The sequence below is a fragment of the Mesocricetus auratus genome, unplaced genomic scaffold (assembly GCF_017639785.1).
Source record: "Mesocricetus auratus isolate SY011 unplaced genomic scaffold, BCM_Maur_2.0 Super-Scaffold_4256, whole genome shotgun sequence".
Classification (NCBI taxonomy): Eukaryota; Metazoa; Chordata; class Mammalia; order Rodentia; family Cricetidae; genus Mesocricetus; species Mesocricetus auratus.
Window position 1 is genome coordinate 132,816,727 of NW_024429182.1, and position 7,497 is coordinate 132,824,223.

A 7,497-nucleotide genomic window follows, 5' to 3' on the forward strand; every position below is an offset into this window, starting at 1 on the left:
TAGACCAAGCTGGCCTTGAACCCACACAGATCCTGCCTCTGCCACCCCAGTAACGGGATTAAAGAAGTGTGTACTCTTTAAAAAAACATTTTTGAGATTATAATGTAATTACAAATTACATTTCTCCCTTCCCTTCCTCCTCCCGCCCCCTCAAACCTTCCCATATACCCCACTTTGTTTTCTTTCAAATCTATAGCCTCTTTTTTTCATTAATTGCTGTTATGTACATAGAGGATAAGGGTGTTTGCGTCTCCTAGGAATGTCAGAAACCCATGAAGTCTCCCGACATGACTGCTTAGAAATGAACAAGGGGAATAACAGACATGCTAAAGAGTTTGGGAAAGTCCACGACGCAGTGTATCCTTTCACTCAGATCTCTTCAGGTTCTATGCTTCCCGCTCCCCTCCCCGCCCCACCAAGGCTTCACCACTGATAGGAGTCATCTTACACATTGGTGTCCACCCTTCACCAAACACCCTCTCTTCCTCAGGCCTTGCCAGCCTGGGCCTCCTTGGTCCCCTCCCCGTGCCTGCTCATTTCTGGATCCTGAAGAAGCCTGGCTTCCAAGACTCAGTCCCACACCAGGCCAATCCGGAACTGTGGACCTCAATCCGGAACTGTGGACCAAGGTCAAGCTCCTGATTCCTTGAGGCCTCCCAGTCTCAGCGTCTCTCTCTCTCTCTCTCTCTCTCTCTCTCTCTCTCTCTCTCTCTCTCTCTCTCTCTCTCTCTCTCTCTCTCTCTCTCTCTCTCTCTCTCTCTCCCTCCCTCTCCCCTCCCCCTCCCCTCCCCCCTTCCTATCACCATCACCGCCCCTGAACGTCACCGGCATGTCACCAGCAGTGAGAGGGGCTGATGGCTGAGGGGGCACTCAGAACTTCAGGGTTCCCCAGCTGCCACCCACGCGGCCGTCTGGTCCACAGCTGGTGCTGTCCTCCGCAGAGGCCCTGTCTCAGTGCCCTCAGTCGAGCCTGCGAGCCCACGGAAGATGCAGGTTAAGTCAGCCTGGCCTCAAGGTCGCAGTGACCGACCAGGAGCCAGCTGTGGGCGGTTCCACCGGCAGCTGCACAACTCTCCAAGCTGCAGAAAGAGGCCAGAGTGCCTGACTCAGTCTCTAGAGAGAATTTAGTCTTAAACCCGGGCATAGGGCAGAAGGTTGCAAAGAACCCTTTGTAGGGAAAAGGGACCAGTCCGAGAAACACACCCTGAGCAGAGCCAAAGAAACACACTTTGTCCCTGGAATCAGAGTCAGTGAAAGAAATGTACCCTGGCCCTAAAATTGGAGCTAAAAGGCTCAAAAGGACCAGAGAAAGAAACACACTTTGGCCCTGAAACCAGAGCCAAATCTGACTCTAATCCTGTGTAAAAAAGTAACCAATCCCGGAGCAGAGCTCTAGCCAATCTGAGCTCAGCACTGAAATCGGAACCACCTGTAATGTAACTTTACTCTGGGGACTCCATTGCCCTCTTTGGGCCTCCACGGACACCCACACACATGTCAAGTGTGTTATACATATGCACGTGCACAAACAAAAACAACAAAATAAATCTTCAGAAGATGAAAACATTAGGGTGTGGAGATATGGTTCAGGGAGATATGGCTACTCTTGCAGAGGACCAAGGATCAATTCCCAACATCTGCTTGGTGGCTCACAACTACCTGTAACGCCAGTTCTAGGGGATCTGATGCCCTCTTCTGTCACCTGCAGGTGCCATGCACACACAAAGTGCTTGGACACACATGGGAGACATCATGCACATAAACTATTTTTTAAAAAATTAAACTTTAGTTGTTGGCAGCTTACTGTGCCAAAATTTTTATGTCTCAAAATGCTTTCTGCCTTTTGATGTTTATTGAGATTTCCTCTGTGTAGCCAATTTATGATTAATGTTTATGAATATTGTTTGAATGCTGGAAAGTTCTCAGATTTTACATAAAGTTTGATGTAGGTATGCTTGTAGGTCTTGAGACCATGGCCGCACAATAACACACATGTCCTTATTAGACTTAAATAATGAAGACACAGCAAGCTCCCCTCCCCTACTGCTGAGGGCATGGCCCTCCACAGGAATGCCCTACTCCCTATAGTATTGGAATGCTGGAGAGACCTATAGCCAACTTTAAGGCATACTTTGTCACCTGGACCAAACACAGATTACTTTTTGCCACAGGCTATGTCTAAAGTTTCTTCAGTTAGGTGATCTCAGATGATCACACCCAGAAATTTACTGGATTGTGCAAGAAAACATTATACCTTAACTTCTGCTTCTGTCTTAGTCACTTTTTGTTGCTATGATAAAACACCATGAGCAAAAGTGACTCATGGCAAAAGTTTATTTTGGCTTGTGGCTCCAGAGGGAGAGTTCATAATGGAAGGGAAGGCGTGGCAGATGACTGGAACAAGAAGCTGAGAGATCACAACTTCAACTACACCCAGAAAGTAAGAACTGGAAGTGAATGATGCTATAAAATCTCAAAACCCCAGTGACTACCACCTTTAGTAAGATTTCACTCCCTAATGTGTCTTAGTTAGGATTTCTGTTATTATGAAGAGACACCATGAGCATGGCAACTCTTACAAGGAAAACATTTAACTGAGGTGGCTTGTCTACACTGCTAGGCATCCAGTGCATTATCATCATGGTGGAGAGCATGGCAGTGTTCAAGCAGACATGGTGGAGGAGTAGTAGCTGAGAATCCTACCTCTTGCAAGTAATAGAAAGTCGACTGTGACACTAAGCAAAGCTTAAGCAAGAGACCTCAAAGCCTGTCTCCACAGTAACACACTTCCTCCAACAAGACCACACCTGTTCTAACAAAGCTATACCCCCTAACAGTGCCACTCCTTTTAGGAGTCATGTTCTTTCAAACATTCCACTCCCTGGCCCCCAAAGGCGTATAGCCAATATCATAACGGAAAACACATTCAGTCCAACTTCAAAAGTTCTCATAGTCTATAACATACTCAAACTTGTTTCAAAGTCCAAAGTCTCTTATGAGACTCATGGCAATCTCTTAACTATAATCCCCCAAAGAATTAAAATAAAAAAGCAAACCACATGCTTCCAACATATAATGGCATAGGATACCCATTACCATTTCAAATTGTAGGGAAGAAAGCATAACAAGAAAATACTGGACCAAAGCAAGACAGAAAACCAGCTGTGCAAACTCCAAATTCTGTACCTTCATGTCTGATGTCAAAATGCTCTTTAGATCTCCAACTCTGTTCAGCTTTGTTGACTGCAACTCACTTCTTTTTATTGGGCTGGTTCCACTCCCTGTTAGCAGCTCTCCTTGGCAGGTAACCCATGACTCTGGCATCTCTAATATTTTGGGTTCCACAAGGCAATCCAGGCTTCAATTTCACAGCTTCAAACAATGGCCTCTCTTCTAGGCCTCCATTTAGGGACACCCCTGACACATGCCTGTCCTCGGTGGCTTTACTAGGCATGGAGGCAAATTTCTTAATATGTTTCTTCTACCCTTAACTCTAAGACCAGAACCACATGGCGGAATCTGCCAAGTTCTGTGGATTACTGAGGCAGAAACATGGCCCCTCATTCAAGTACATCTTCACCAGCTTTCTGCCCTTTGATGCCCAAGCTTGCCTGACCCAAAACTGTGTCTCTAGACCAGGTTGTCCTCAAACTCATTAGGCAGCCTCTGCCTTCTCAGTGCTTGGACCAAAGGTATGCCCCACCAAACCTGGTTTCAAACTTTTCTTTAGATCCTTTTCACAAGTTGGAAACTTGGCTGGATGGGATCTTGCTAGAAGGTCACCACTCCATTTATTCCATTTCTTAATCCATTTACATCCTTGAATGTGGGAACAAGAGACCTTGGCCGGAGGCTCACTTCCCCATCAGCCTGGGAGCAGGCAGCTGTAACCCACTGCAGAGAAGACATGTAACCAGTGGAAAACATGTTTACCAAAAACAAGTTTACCGGAGCAGTAAGTTTCTGATAAGGGCTCGCCCACAGGAACACCCTGACCTTGGCCTTTTCCAATGACTAACCGCTTCTTCCTGACCCCCACCCCAACACTGGTGTCAGGGCATACAACCAGCCGGAGTAAGAATAAAGCAGGGCCTTCTTGGGGCTTCTTGAAGCCTTCTTTCACCACCGACTGGTCTCTGTGTAATCAATCCCGATACCCTCTGCACATTCTTGGACACAGGCTGCGCAGCAGGGTGTGGCACTTGAACACAGGATTTAGCTTCATTCCACTTCCTGGTACTCCTTTTCTCCTCAAAACTTACATTTTGTAATTTACCCTGCTTGCTCCTTTTTTATTATAAATATTTTTTTTGGTTTTTCAAGATTTATTATGAATCTTAATTAGAGTTACAACTAACATCCACATGACAGAGCCTATACTAAGCTGTTTTGAGATTTCCTTTGCCAAGGGAATTAACCCTTTTGGGTTAACCCTTCACTTTAGTCTCAGGCAGACTCTTTGGACAAGGGTAAAAAGCAGCCACTTTCTTCACCAAAACAGCATAATACCAGTCTTTAGGCAACATACTACAATTCTTCACTGAAACCTCTTTATCGACACAGTTCATCAAATCACATTCAACACCATTGCTTTCCATGCTCCCACTAGTATGGCCCATTAAGCAGTGTTTAAAGCATTCTACTGCTTTCCTAACCAAAAGTACCAGGTTCAAATTCCTCCAAAAAAACAAAAACAAAACAAAAAACAAAAAACATTGTCAAGTCTATCATAACAATCTCCCAGGCCCTGGCACTAACTTCTGTCTTAGTTTCTATTGCTATGAAGAGACACCATGACCATGGTAACTCTTTCAGAGGAAAACATTCAATTGAGGTGGCTTGCTTACACTGTCAGACATTCAGTGCATTATCATCATGGTGGAAAGCACGACGGTGTGCAGGCAGACATGGTGCTGGAAACGGAGCTGACAGACCTACATCTTTCAGGCGATAGGAAGTCGACTGTGACATCGAGCAAAGCTTAAGCATGAGACCTCAAAACCTGCCTCCACAGTGACGCACTTCCTCCAAGGCCATGCCTACTTCAAAAGAGCCACACCCCTAATAGTGTCACTCCCTTTTGGGGGCCATTTTCTTTCAAACCACCACATAAAGATTCAAGAGCTTCCCCAAACAGCGCCACCCACAGGGGACCAAGCATTTAAATATATGAGCCTATAGAGGACATTTCTCATGCAAACCACCACAGATTCTCACTCTCAACTAAGGGGCACAAATAAGCTACAGCTGTAGAAGTGGTCCTCAACCCCACTCAGCCTGGATCTGTCCCTCCAAAGGCTTTTTCCTTAAAAGAAAAAAAAAACTCACATGAGAGCTGACATAACTCAACAAAGTTTTGTCCTGGACGGAGAAAGGAGGTGTCTGCTAAAGCAAGAGTATTTATTGCTTTAGTCAGGGTTTATACATTCTTGTTGAACTTTTGTTTTTTTATACTTTGTTAGTTGGTTTTCCACTGCTGTGACAAAACATCTGTGTGGCTTATTTTTGCTCAGAGGTCTTTGCCCATGGCTTCTTGTCTCTGTCACTTTGGACTTGAGGCAAGGTTCAACATCATGATGGGGAATATGCTAGGAAACAGAGCTGTTCACCTTTTGATACATGCTAAGCAGAGAGCAAGGGACCAGGGTCTCCCATCCCCTTCAAGGGCCATATCTCCCATGACCTCATGTCCTTCTCCTGGGTCCCACTTCACAAAAGCTTTACCACTCTCCAGCACACCATAACTTGCACCAGGCTTTAATACATGGCCTCTGGGGAGATGTTTCCTATACTATGTTAGCTAGGTTTCTGTTATTGTGATAAAAGCAACTTGAGGAGGAAAGGGTTTAATTGGCTCACAGGTAGAGCATACTACCAGGGGAAGCCAAAGCAGGAACTCAAGGGAGGAACCTGGAGACAGGAATTGAAGTAGAAACCATGGAGGAACACTGTCTACTGGCTTATGACCCATGGCTTGCTCAGCCTGCTTCCTTGTATACCCTGGTGCTTCCCTAGAGGTGGCACTGTCCTTAATGGGCTGGGTCCTCCCACATCAATTATTAATCAAGAAAATGATCCATAGGCTTGTCTACAGGCCATCTGATGGATGCCTTTTCTCAATTGAGGTTCTTCCTTCCATGTAACTCTAGCTTGTGTGAAGTTGGCCAGAAAACAATTAGGATGCTAGCCATGGCCTCTGTCTCCCTCAGAAGAGTGTAAAATATCCCACTGCAATCACATTTGTGGCAGTTTCTCCTTGTATCATAAAACCTTTTGTTTTACATATTTTAATGGGGTAATATTTCATGTATAAGATGGACAGTGGGAATTTTTCATGAATTATGTCTTTTAGAAAAATAAAATACCTTTGTCATTCTTTTTTCATGTTTTTCTTTTAAGTTCATTCAACTCAACACAATCTCCAATTTCACTGAGGGGGCTGACCATATCCCCTGACCAAAGCCACTTCTAAACTAGCATTCGGTTGCAGAGCCAGCTTTCCTGCCAACATCAGCGGCTCACTGATCCCTCTGGATTACCTTTCTCTCTCCCCTCTTGTGAATCTTGCAGATTAACTCACAGACCTTTGGACTGAGACCTGCCCTTCTCAGCGCAACTGTGTCACAGGGCAGCTGGTGAAATCTCCAGAGATAGGCTGGGAGCTATTGGATGCCTTCATTCATACGGTGCCAATAGAAATGTCACTAGGCAAACCACTTCATGTAGTCTGGACTTGAGAAACTGCATAACCTTTATTACATGAAGGCTGGGCACATTCTTGTTTGCTAGCTCGGGGTGTTTGTGCATATGGACATTTCTCTTGGAAACCACCACTCCTTCTTTTAAAAAAAAGTTTGTAGATGTGAATTCAGCTTTTCACAGGTATCAACATTGCTGTGGCTGCAGGGTCTGAGGAGGTTGGAAAGGAAGGGGTGTGGGCTGCAGCAGCGTCTCTTGTCATCCATTTTAATTGATTTATTTAATGTGTATGAGTATTTTGGCTCACGTATGTCTGTGCATCGCATGTGTACCTTGTGCCAGAGGAGGTCAGAAGAGGGTGTCAGATCCCCTGGAACTGGAGATGGTTATGAGACACCATGTGAGTGCTGGAACTCAAATCTGTTTCCTCTGGAAGAACAGCCAGTGTTCTTAACTGTTGAGCAATATCTCCAGTCTCCTTTCGTGTCTTTTTTTAATGATTTTTTTTGTATTCTATTCTCTCTCTGTCTCTCTCTCTGTCTCTGTCTCTCTCTCTCTGTCTCCCTCTCCCTTTCCTTCTCCTCCACCATGTGTGCATGCGTGTAGGTGTGTGTGCATGTGTGTATATGTGTGTATGTGTGTTTGTATGTGTGTGTGTATGTGTGTTTAGTGACATCTGCTTTTTTTCACTGCTCTTTTGCATCTACTTGGGCCATTTGTGGCCACTGTTGTTCCCCTGAGTGAAGCACACAGGAATCTTTCATATGGTCTGTGACTCCTCAGAGGTGGGCTCTGCGG

At 45.2% G+C, this 7,497-nt stretch overlaps 1 pseudogene; it reads right to left on the minus strand.

Annotated features, from left to right (window-relative positions):
* Positions 1 to 6,427: 6,427 nt before the first annotated feature.
* LOC110343596 lies at positions 6,428 to 6,892 on the minus strand (annotated as a pseudogene).
* Positions 6,893 to 7,497: the final 605 nt, after the last annotated feature.